Consider the following 12257-nt stretch of genomic DNA (forward strand, 5'->3'; position numbering starts at 1 on the left):
TGAATTAATATATTACTCTATAATATATTACTATATGCTATACAACGTTAGTATTTATATATTAATGTCCCTATATGTCTCACATTCAAGCAGAGTAAAAAACCATTCAGATTAAATCATTCTGGTAATTTAAAATAAAATTTCATTAAAATTTTCCTGACTCAAGCTAACAGTTGCTTGAATAATGTCTATTTTGTTTAAATTGTTATGGTGTTTAGGTGTAAATTTATTTGTTTGACGTATATCATTGTTTTACATTTTCACACCTTAGGCAAATTTGTGAGGATATGTATTTCAGCTAAGAAGACTCATTCCATTTTTTTGAAATCTCCACTTGGCAATTCGCCTGAGTGGTAAATGAGGAAGACTTATGAGGTTAAGAGATTTGAAGAAACAAGTCATTTAAATTTGGACTTGAGTAATAAATTACACAGAAATTCCTCTTTAAGCCATTGTGAAAATATTTTCTTTAAATTATAAGTAATATTTATCTGTTATCCAAATAACATGCAAAAATATACATTTGGGGGGATGTATGTAAAATATACATTTTTGAGTTATTTTTGAGAACTTTATAAAGCAAAACAACTATCTTTAAAATTGATTTTCTCTTCATGTTCTTTTTTAAAAATTTTCATCGTAAAAAAATGTTTTTGAATGTTTATTTATTGCTGAAATCATGAACAGAGAGAGATGGAGACATAGAATCCGAAGTAGGTTCCAGGCTCTGGGCTGTCAGAACAATGCCCAACGTGGGGCTTAAACTTGTGGACCATGAGATCATGACCTGAGCTGAAGTGGGACTCTTAACCAACTGAGCCACCCAGGTGCTCCATTAATGTTCATCTTTTGATGAAGAGAGAGAAAGAAAGGGAGGGACAGAGAAAGAGGGAGAGAGAGAAAGAATCCCAAGCAGGATCTGTGTTGTCAGCATGGATCACAAAGCAGGGCTCAAACTCATAAACCATGAGATATGACCTGAATCAAAATCAACACTTGACTGACTATCCCACCCAGGTGCCTCCCGCTTCATATTCTTGGAGGCATCTACTTGGTACCAAAACTATTTATGGTATTGGTTAATTCTAGTTTGGTCTCATTTGTTTTTTCTTTTCTCAAATGTAATAACTTTCCTTGGAAAAGAAGAATATAGCAGGGCAACTTCAAATAGCGTAAAGTTATAATGTTAAAAAGAGAGTGGGAAAATGTTATACTTGCTTTGAGGTTAGCAGTGATTAAATGTGTGCATTTGTATTGTACATTGAAGTTCAGAAAGTACTTTTATGTAAGCAATAATGTTTTATTTAATTGTGCATTTACTGTATGTCAAGCACTCTGATAAGTAGTTCATCTGCAATACTAATTTAATCCTCAAACAACCCTGTAAGTCATTAGGCACTACTATTATTCCTATTACATGAATGCAATATTGAATTTCAGGTAATGTATATGAAATCACATAGATAGTAAAGCTAGAAAGTGGCCTGATTACTGTAGCATTTATCCTATTTATCTATATTTCTCATCTGTCATCTGTCATCTACTGATTTCCTGTCTGTTTGATCTATCACTGACAGGAGGGTTTTGAAGACTCCAACTGTAAGAGTAGATTTGTCTATTTCTTATTTCACTTCCATTGCTTCACATACTCTGTGATATTCCGTTAGATACATGCACATTTAAGGTTAATATGTCTTATTTTAAAATCTACCCCTTTATTATTATGTAATGTTCCTGTTTGTCCATGAAAATTTAGTTCTGAAACCTTTGAAATTAATATAACTATTCCAGCTTTCTTTTGATTAGCATTAGTGTGGTACATCTTTCTCCATCCCTTTGCTTCCAACGTCTTTTATTTAACGTAGGTTTCTTGTAGACTACGTAAATCCCTTCTGAAATTTTCAATCTTATAATTAGTGTATTTTGATCAGTGGACCTTTAAGTGATTATCAATATAATTGGATTAAGATCCAAAAATTTTATAACTGTTTTCTATATGCTGCATATGTTCTTTGTTTCTTTTGTACTCCCACATATTCTGCCTTTTCTGATTTTAACTTGCAATTTATATGATCTTATTTTATCTCCTCTCAGTGGATCAGTTATACTTCAAAATATTTAATGGTTGACCGAGAGTTTGCAGCATATATTTTAAACTAAGGTGAGTTCACCTTCAAGTAACAGTGTACTGCCTTACATGTTATGCAGGTACCTTGTACCAGAATATTCCCAATTCTACCATCCCATTTCTTCTAGTCCTCTCACACACTATTTTTCCATGTGCAAATTCATGCAATGCATTTTTTTGGTTCATTTATTTATTTTCAGAGAGAGAGAAAGCGTGAGCAATACTTGCTGGGTAGGGGCAAAGAAAGAGAGAGACAGAATCCCAAGAAGGCTCTGCACCTGATAGCACACGCTCTTGCTCTGATAGTGCCAGAGCCACCCACGTGGGGCTTTATCTCACAAAGCAGGGGATCATGAGCTGAGGTGAAATCAAGAGTCGGTTCCTTAACCAACTAACTGAGCCACTCAGCTGCTAACTATAAAAAATAGTTATCTTTTCCAACAATTAAAAGTAAGAAAGATAAAAGATTTTATTTTCTATTGGTCCTTCTCCAACACTTTTTTTTTTTTAAATAAGTAGACTATATTATCTCTTTCTTTCTGAAGAACTTAACATTTCTTGCAAGGTACTTCAGCTGGCAATAAATAAGTCAATTTTTGTTTGTCTAATAAAGTCTTTATTTCTCATCCCCTTTTAAAAAAATAATTTCCCTAGATGTAGAATTATACATTGATGGGATTTTGCCTTTTTATTTTGAGTATTTAAACTATTTTATGTTACTCCCTTCTTGCCTGCATGCCTTCAGATGCAAGTCCACTGAAATTCGTATCCTCATTCCTCTATGGATAAAATGTTCCTGCACTCCTCACTGATTTCTTTCAAGATTTTTTCCTCTGTTTTTCTTTTTTTTTCTTTTTTTTTTTAATTTTTTTAAATGTTTTATTTATTTCTAGGAGAGAGAGAGAGACAGCGTGAGCAGGGGAGGGTCAGAGAGAGAGGGAGACACAGACTCTGAAACAGGCTCCAGGCTCTGGGCTGACAGTCAGCACAGAGCCCGACGCGGGGCTCAAACCCACGAAACGCGAGATCATGACCTAAGCGAAAGTCGGACGCTTAACCGACTAGGCCACCCAGGCGCCCTGATTCCTCTGGTTTTCTACAGGTTGAATATGATGTGGCTACTTTTTCTCCCTTAATCCTGTTTGTGTTTTCTGAGTTTTCTGCATTTGTGATTTGAGGTCTGGCATTCATTTGGGAAAATTCTTAACCATTATTACTTCAGGTCTTCCTTCAGTTGCATTTTCCCTTTTCTTCTGTTATTCTAATCACATTTATAATGCTTGATGTCATCCCACACTTCTGATATGTTCTGTTCTGTTCATTCTTTTCCTTTTTGCATTCTATAATCTTCAGATTAAATATGTGTTTTAGTGGGTCCGTGCATGTGGGCTGTGACCTCAGTATTCCTCCAGTGGTCTAACTTTTTTTGGTCCCATCCCTACCTCATTCTCTGCCTGTAGTCTTTCCAATCTGTATCTATATTAACTTCTGTTAAATTTTTATCGCCTACAGGTAAGACAGCAAACTCAGAGGGCGATAAGTTTAGAGGAATGTCCTTCCTCATTCTGGATAGAGGATCTGATACAGGTCTTTTCCCTGGAAATTAGGATTTTATTATGGAGGAGGTTCTGAACATATTTCACAGTGGTTGTTACTCCCCTTCACCTGCCTCCCAGAACCATCAGGAAATCTTTCTTAGACCTTCCCAGGGATAAACTGAAATTTGTAGCTGCTTCTTCCTTCCTAGATTTTAACTTTCAGGAATTTCTCACTCCCAAATTAGACTTCACTTAGTCTCCAACAATTTGTAAAACTCACCATGGAAGTGTTTCTGCCAATTGATGATTATAACAGCTTCTGCTCAAGGTATATAGATTGTGGCTATGACTCTCTAGATTCACCTGTCCCTCCAGATTTCAGTGTGGCCATTTGCCCTCAGCCTCAGTTTTCTGATGGATGCAAAGACAAGTTATTGATTTTCGGTTTGTCAAGCTTTTACTTGTAAGGATGACAGTGACAACTTCTGTGCTTTTTATGTGCAGGAGCTGACACCAGGAATCCACGTTCGGTCACACACACACACACACACACACACACACACACACACATTTTACAGATGAGATGCTGAATCTTAGAGACTCTTATAAAGAGACATTAATTCAGGGCCTTACACCAAAGTCACATAGCTATAGAATGGCAGTGCCAGACCTGAATCTTTAAGTCTTTCTACGCAAATTCAAGATGTTTTCTGCTATAACACAGTGCAGTGCTCTCCTTTCTCTTTCTTTATCATAATTTCTGTCATCTGGCATAAAATCAACAGCTTCTAGTCCGGTTAGCTTGTGGAGATATTATATGTATTGCAAACCTAATTTTTGACTCGGAAAAATGAATGTATTCAGGGCCGCCTCAAGATACATTTGTATTTCCTTATAAACAGCTCCTAATTTTCCTGTATTAGAACACCTAAATAATTTAAGAGGATCACTTGAATGTTCACAAACACAGAATAAATCATTTCTTCAAGTGCTGTGCTCTGGAGCCTAACCTTTTCCATAGATGTTTGTCACTAGCAGAGGTGAATGTAAAGCACTCAGGGGCAAGGAATTTTAACATTTCATTCTCTGTATATGAATTGAATGTAATTCAACTTTTCTACAGAGAGTGAATCTCATGAATACATTATGGTTCTAAACAATTATAGTACCTAAGTAAATGATTTAATATCACATCAAATAATTTGAGGTTAAAATGTACATGCACCCCAATGTTTATAGTAGCACTACCAATAATAGCCAAACTATAGAAAGAGACCAAATGTCCGACAACTGATGAATGGATAAAAAAATGTGCATACACACACACACACACACACACACACACACACACAATGGAATACTGCTCTGTGATCAAAAAGAATAAAATCTTGCAGTTTGCAACAACACAGAACTCGAGTATATTATGCTAAGCAAAATAAATCAGAGAAAGACAAATATCATATGATTTTACTCATGTGGAATTTAAGAAACACAGTAGATGCGCATAGGGGAAGGGAAGGGAAAATAAGATAAAAACTGAGAGGGAGGCAAACCATAAGAGACTCTTAAATACAGAGAACAAAATGAGGATTTCTGGAGGGGAGGGTGTGGGGATGGGCTAAAATGGATGATGGGCATTAAGGAAGGCACATTTTGAGATGAGCACTAGGTGTTATATGTAAGTGATAAATCTCTGGTTTATACTCCTGAAACAAATGTTACACTGTATATTAAGTAACTTGAATTTAAATAAATACATTTAAAAAATAAAATAAAATAACCATGTGTCTGTGCTTTCATATGCAGAGATACTGAAACTCTTTTGTATCTCACTATGATTTCTGTAGCAGTAAATAATATCTTTTTGTTCCATGTTAGTGAGTACTTCAGTTATCTAGATGCCAGGGCACAGAATTCCTAGAGTTGAATTGAATATTAATGCAAAATATAGTCATCACAATGATGGAAATAACTAATCAAAATATTAACCTTTTTATTTAACTCAATGCTATAAAAATCTCAATAAAAATGGTTAGTTATCATTTTAAAAAATTAAAAAATTGTAATTTTTTAAAGTTTATTTTTATTTATTCTCAGAATAATAGAGAGCAAGCAGTGGGGGTGGGGGGGAGCGGGCAGAGAGATAGGGAGGCAGAATCCCAGAGCCCGATGTGGGACTCCAACTCAGGAACCAGGAGCTGAAATCAAGAGTCAGATGCTTAACCAACTGAGCCACCCAGGTGCCCCGAAATTGTAATTGATTTTACTGTTCTTTTGTCAAAAGTAGTTTCCAGTTTACTTAATAAGACATATCTTAATATGACAGTCTTACTGGACAAAAAACAAAAACAAAACAAAACAAAACAAAAAAACCTCCTCCAGACAAAGAAAGGGAGATTTTTTTTTTAATGGGCTTTAGCCAAGAACTGTTCCAAGCACTTTATATACCTCTAACATTAGGTAAATAGTATCCTTTCTATAACTCCAGTTTACAGTAAAGTCAACTGAGGTTTAGAGAATTTTCTATGTATGAAACTGATGTTATCCATGGCTATCTCCTAGCATGTGGGAAAAGTCAAGGCTCTGGAAGGAGAAAATGAAGAGACTGGAAGACAGAAGATGCAGAAGGGTTTCATCTTTGCCTTTCCCATTTTTTTGTTTTGAAAAATATAAGTGTATTTATTTAGAGAGAAACAGAGACAGTGTGAGCAGGGGCGGGGGACAGTGAGGGGGACAGAGAGAGAGGGAGAAGAGAGAATCCCAACCAGGCTCTGCACTGTCAGCCCAGAGCCTGATGCGGGCTTCAAACTTACGAAACTATGAGGTCATGACCTGAGCTGAAACCGAGACTTGGACATTTAACGGAATGAGCCACCCAGGCACGCCCCCTCCTGCCATGGTTTTTTGTGTTTTTGTTTTTTTAACAAATAGATTTATTTACTCTCCATATTCTGGCCTCAACTAGTATGAAATGGGTTTTAGCACCTTATACCGACCTGTATTCAATATTTAATTACATACATTATAACGGAAAAAATTATAAATTGGGTTTTGTAATATCATAAAATTGCAAAACCTTTTCTAATTTTGAATTACAAAACAAGCAACATTCTATTGGGAGAGCTGCCATTAGTTTTCCTGAGTTTTCTACTGCAACCATGCTAACAGCCTTTCTTTGCGGACAGAGTGGTCCAGTTAACAGATATTAGAACAACCACTACTTTTATTCAAGAAACATCTATTGAACACTAACCATGTGCAAAACACTGTGCTTACTAATCTACGCCTCTAACCCACTTCTAAAAGTAGAGTACTCCAGAGTGTAGTCCTTGACCCTCTTTACTTCTCTATAAACACGGTATTTTAAAATTCTGGCTATGGGCTGATGATTGCCAACACTGAGCGCACATTTAAGCTTCCCAGAATTAATTGTAATTCTCTCCTTGACCTCTTCATTTGTTTGTCTGTTTGGCATCTCAAAGTTAACTTTTTAAAAAATAGGACTTTTAAACACACACTTTCAAAACCTATTCAGAATCTACTTCAGAATTTGCTTTCTCCTTTCCACTTCCCTCTACCATGACCACTTAAACTCCTGTCTCCTTTGAAACTTAATATTTTCTCAACAAATATCTTTCTTCTGCTTTTATTTTTCTATAAGTTGTTTTCCACACCACAATCAAAGTGCTCGTTTAACATAAACCAGGTTATGCACTCCCTTGGATTAAAGTCATCCGATAAATTACCTTCCAAATTACCCTGGCTGCAAAACCATACAGGATCTGGCCTTCCCCTTTCATGTTATAACACTCCCCTTTTGCAGACCATGCTCTTCTGTTGTGCCTGATTCGCGAGTCCCCTGAGACCTCCAAGGAGCCGGCACCGATGCAAATACAAAAGGGTATTTATTACAAGCTCGAGCAGGGGCTCACCTGCCTACCAGTGTAGTGGCAGAAGGTGAAACCCCAAACAATAGCGAGCAGGGTTTTTATGGGGTAAGGATGCCATTGTACGGATGGCATCATCACATAAGCACCAATTACAATTGTACAGCAGCACCCCTGGTAATAGCTTTGACCATTCAGTATCTGTGAGGTGTTCATTACTTTTGGTGGGACCCAATCATGACTTTTGAGAATCCTTTGAAAATGACCAATTATGAGGTGAGTTCAAAGGGCCCACGTGGGGTTCAGGCAAGCGGTGAGAAATTGGCTAGTTTGTACAGAATAACTGTCTACAGTTCCCAGCCTTGACTCAGACCACAGGAATGTTTTTTGATTAGCTGACCTGAGGGCGGTCCGAGGATGGCTTTAGCCTTGAGCAATCTGAGGAACTGGGGCTACGTGCAGCCCGAGGTTGCTCTTAATGGAGGCCTTAATTTCAAAATGATGTTACTTAGGCTCTTCATACAATCGCTTTTCCATTTCCCACACATATCAAGGTCATTTTCACCTTAGAATTTTGTACTCACTGTTCTGTGTGCCGGGAATGATCTTTCCAGTGATTTCCCTGATAGTCAACTCTGTTTAAATTTTTTTAAATGTTTTATTTATCTCTGAGAGTGAGAGAGAGACAGCGTGAGCGGGGGTGGGGGGTCAGAGAGAGAGGGAGATACAGAATCTAAAACAGGCTCCAGGCGCTGAGCTGGCAGTCAGTACCGAGCCCGACGCGGGGCTCAAACCCACGAACAGTGAGATCATGACCTGAGCCGAAGCCGGAGGCTTAACCGACTGAGCCACCCAGGCGCCCCCAATTCAGTTTAAATGTCACTTCTTCAGACAAAACCTCTTCTGACTGCCCAAGTGAAAAAAGTTATGTTGTATCCTATTTTGAGTCTATCTGCATAAGAGTTATCACTATCTAACATTGTATTTTGTTTGTTTTCTTTTTTCTGCCTACTGAGATGTATTCTGCCTAGTCATTAGACTTCCAGGACTTAAAGCAATAGTTCATACTATTTATCCAAAATATCTATGGAATGGATAATTGAATGATTTTTTTTTTTCAGAATTTCAAAGAATTAGTTACTTATTATGCAGCTCTTAGCTCAAATATCAGAGACTGAAAGTAAAGCACCAGCAACATCCTATCTAGTATTTCCCAGTGGCACTATCTGATTCATTCTTTATTATGTTACCCTGTTTATTTTTCTACATAGCATTTGGTACTATCTGATTTTTATTTTTTACTTGTTTAGTGTCAAACATTCTTAGTAAAAGTTATCTTAAAACCTGAAATCCTTTTGCTGTTTTGAGTAGAAGTAAGGGTTCATGTTGGAGGGTAATAAAAGATAATGTTGAAAAGGAGTTTAGAGACAGAATGAAATGAGCTTTAAAGACCAAGATAAAAAAAAAAATATGTAGATTTCATTTTATGGATGATAAGAAAACATTGAAAATTCTGGATCTCGTACTATAATGAGGCAGGTGTTGTATGGAGATCAGTTTGGAATAAAAGAGATACATAGGCAAATTAGCGGGAAATTTTAATACTCTGTTGTATACATGTGTAGTAAAGATGGAAGTGAACAAACAAATAGTAATAATATAGGGCTGGCTGAAAGGTTGGATTTGAAGAGACAAAGAAAACATGAACCTTAAATCGCCAGTCATAGAGTTTTACAATTTATATATCAAAGCATACTTGAACCCCATGTAATTTCTACCATTATTTAAAATGTAAACAGTTGATCTTCTGAAACCTTTGTGTGAGGCTGACTTCGTTAGCTACATAAAATAGAAGCAAACAGCTTTCTATTGAAAACCAAATAAGATGTACTATTATTGACTATGCCATTAAAATGACATCACTTGTAATTACCATTTTATTTTAATAAAATACCCAAAATGGACAGTAACCGAAGTAAGTAGGTGATTGTAAAAGCTAAATCATATATTCTCATTGCTATCTTGGATTTTCGTAATTATCTTGTTATCAAAACAAGCTCAATAAATGTTTTTTTGTAAGAAATGAGTAAGAAAATTTTTGATACGTTATTTCAGTATAAGAAATGTATTACTATCTTTTAAATTCTGTTATATTTTTATGTAAAAATAATAACTTTAGTCTTCCATTTTCTTCTAATAAAGTATAACTTAGGGCAATGATTCTATGAACCAAATATTTTCTTCCCTATAAAACGCTCCAGCCAGAATATTTACTTGGAAACTGACCCCATATCTACGAGATTTCCAGACTATTCAACCAAACATTTCTTGAAATTACTCTAATTCCCATTTGTGAAGAATAGGAGTGATATTGACTGAGAATAATGCATCACTATATCACCTGTCACCAAGAATAGTGACAACTAATGCCTCCTTTATGAAACCTAGATCAGTTAAGACTTAAAATAACTATTAATAACAGAAATTTGCAAGGACTCTAAGTATTCAGTTTATTAAGAAGCATAAACATAACATAAAGTTTTAATTTTGAATTAAATTTCTTGAGATAAATGTCAACTTGTTGGGGCATCTGGGTGGCTCAGTTGGTTAAGCATCTGACTTCGGCTCCAGTCATGATCTCGTGGTTCATGAGTTCGAGACCTGCATTGGGCTCTGGGCTGACAGCTCAGAGCCTGGAGCCTGCTTCGGATCCTGTGTCTCCCTCTCTCTCTGTCCCTCCTCTACTTGCTCTCTCTCTCTCTCAAAAATAAATAAACATTAAAATATGTCAATTTATCATTAGAAGTACAGCATATTAAGTATTTCTTTACCTATAATAAATGCCTTTGGTATTGATATTTATCTTTTTAAACTAAAATATGCTTTAATTTTATAATATATTTCCAATTTATTTCTTGATAGTTATATATTACAACCATATAACTGGTAAATATAATTTCATTATCTCTCTTCAATTTTTTATGCCTTGAATATACTGCTTTAACATAATTACAATGGTGGTTATTAATGCAACAATGGTCACAAGTGGTGATAGGGTATATTCTTATTTTATTTGTAACTTTTATGAGAATGCTGCTGTCTTTTGTACTATGTGTAAGAATAGCTCTTCAGGTTGTATGTATCTGCATAATGTATATAAGACATATAAGCGTGCTAATTAGAATCTAATTTCAAGGGCAACTGGATGGCTCAGTCACTTAAGCATCGGACTCTTGGTTTAAGTTCAGGTCATGACCTCATAGTTCCTTAGGTCAAGCCCCACATTCAGCTCTGTGCCGACCCTGGAGCCTACTTAAGATTCTCTCTCTCTCTGTCCCCGCCCCACCCCCCTCTTCCTCTCTCTCTTTCTCTAAAAAATAAAAGAATCTAATTTCAGTTTCTGTAACATACGGACCTCACATATTCATAGATTAAACAAAATAAAAGTTGATGTATTCATTGGCTACGTGCTGAGAGGTTTTAAAGGGATGGCACCTGTCTTGTTCCACCATTTTACAATCTTGCTCTCACCTCTCTGGTATAGGATGTTTCACAATTGTATCTACATTTTAGAAAGGAAGGGGAAGAAAGGTTGCATTGGACTTATTACAAGCATACGGAAAAGAAGTAATACAAACTCAGGTTTCTATGACCTAAAAAAAAAACCAGTGTTTTCAGGGCTCAGTCAGTTAAGGGTCTGACTCTTAGTCATGACTCAGGTCATGGTCTCATGGTTCATGTGTTCAAGTCCCTCATTGGGCTCCATGCTGACAACATGGAGCCTGCTTGGGATTCTTTATAGCGCTCTCTTTCTGACCCTCTCTGGCTCACTCTCTCTGTCTCTCCTCAAAGCAAATAAACTTAAAAAAAATTTTTTTAAACACCGGTGTTTTCAACATTCCCACACTGAACTGAGGTGTTTAGCACTTAGCTCAATTCAGATAGGAAAGAGGAAAAAGAGGATTACAGGTGGGGTCAACAATACAAGCCATGGTCTAACACTCATATTTTCCAGACCCCTATGATTTTTTAAATAAATACAGCTCATAGAATCCTATACCATTACAATTTCAAGGTAGCAAAAGACATAGCACGAACACGTAAGGTAGATTAAAAAATGTTTAAATTAGGTATCTTCATTAAAAAAACATACTTTGCCCTGGAGCCGTGCTGAATTATAGTGATAGTAGTTTGTGAATCCATCTCTTCACATATTCTATGTCAGGTACGTATTTCAGCACCTGCTACATATTTTATTTTGCTTGTTTATAAAAATAATAAAATGAAAAACAAATCATCTGAAAGACTTTCAGTGCCTTATGAAAGTAAACTTAACATTCTTTTGAGGGGAGAGGTAATGTAGAACTGTATTTTTGAAATACCTTTAAGTGGTTCGAAAATCAGGAATACCTTGGAACCCTGACATGGCTCCGATTTACCACCTAATAACTTCGGTTTTTAGGAATAAAGTGGGGTTCTTATTTAAAGGCTGAAATACTACCATTTTTTTCTGAATACCAGTAATAATTTAAATTCATGACTTCTGTATTCATGCAACCCAATTTAATATGAGCAGTGTTTCTCACGTTCCATGTTTATGAAGGGTATGTGTTGAGGGTATACTGAACTCTGTAATGAACAGATGCTAACAGTAACTACCCAGTGTGCTACCCTTAGGAATCGGAGCCTGTTATATTTTACCAT

Source organism: Crocuta crocuta, unplaced genomic scaffold (assembly GCF_008692635.1).
Source record: "Crocuta crocuta isolate KB4526 unplaced genomic scaffold, BGI_CrCroc_1.0 scaffold262, whole genome shotgun sequence".
Classification (NCBI taxonomy): Eukaryota; Metazoa; Chordata; class Mammalia; order Carnivora; family Hyaenidae; genus Crocuta; species Crocuta crocuta.